Source organism: Meleagris gallopavo, unplaced genomic scaffold (genome assembly GCF_000146605.3).
Source record: "Meleagris gallopavo isolate NT-WF06-2002-E0010 breed Aviagen turkey brand Nicholas breeding stock unplaced genomic scaffold, Turkey_5.1 ChrUn_random_7180001839858, whole genome shotgun sequence".
Taxonomy (NCBI): domain Eukaryota; kingdom Metazoa; phylum Chordata; class Aves; order Galliformes; family Phasianidae; genus Meleagris; species Meleagris gallopavo.
This window is the reverse complement of record NW_011109504.1, coordinates 1-647: the sequence shown is the minus strand read 5'-3', so window position 1 is coordinate 647 and position 647 is coordinate 1. Positions and strand designations below refer to the sequence as shown.

Here is a 647-nt window from a genome sequence, read left to right as displayed (position 1 = left end):
CCACCACATCCCAAGCTGAGCAGCTCCGGGTGTTGGAACTGAGCAGTTCCTTGATGAAGTACAGAATAGCCATCCTCACCTGCAAGGGGTCAATTGTGGGTGTAATTTTCCTGGTCAGAAGGCAAAGGGAAGCCACCTGCTTGTTGGGGCAGCCCTTTGGGCACGAGCAGAGACAACAAGGGCAGAGGAGGAGCCTTGGCTCCTGAGGTGAGGACCAGGCCTTAGCACCAGACTGTGCGCTTTCCATGCACAGCACAGGGACCAGCCCACTCCACTCTGCCTGCTCTCCCCACAGGAGACATCGTGACCGTGTGGTCAATGCCCCAGCACCTCCCTGATCACCCCAGCCCTGCCCGTGCTGGCAGCAGCATCACCACCCCAACAACGCTTCTTTCCCAAACCAGCTCACCCGGATCCTGGGGTCGCTGCACAGACGCTGCACAGCCTTGACAACCTGGGGCAGCTTCTCCGTCATCATGGGCTCTGCAAGAGATGCGCAGAAACATGAGCGGAGCCACAACCCAGATGGCAGAAGGGATCCCTGGAAGTCCCAACCAGTGGTACTGACCATCAGAGCGAGCCAGAGTACCCAGCAGACCCAGGGCTGCCACGCATCCAGCCTCCCAGTCATCTTCCAGCTGTGACTG

General features: G+C 59.4%; 1 long non-coding RNA gene across 1 annotated transcript; it reads right to left on the bottom strand.

Moving 5' to 3' along the window:
* LOC104915654 lies at nucleotides 1-643 on the bottom strand. Its single transcript, XR_796420.2, has 3 exons — nucleotides 569-643; nucleotides 410-483; nucleotides 1-79 (listed from the first exon to the last, which is right to left on the bottom strand). It is a non-coding gene; the product is annotated as an uncharacterized LOC104915654 (long non-coding RNA).
* Between the last annotated feature and the right edge of the window lie 4 nt (nucleotides 644-647).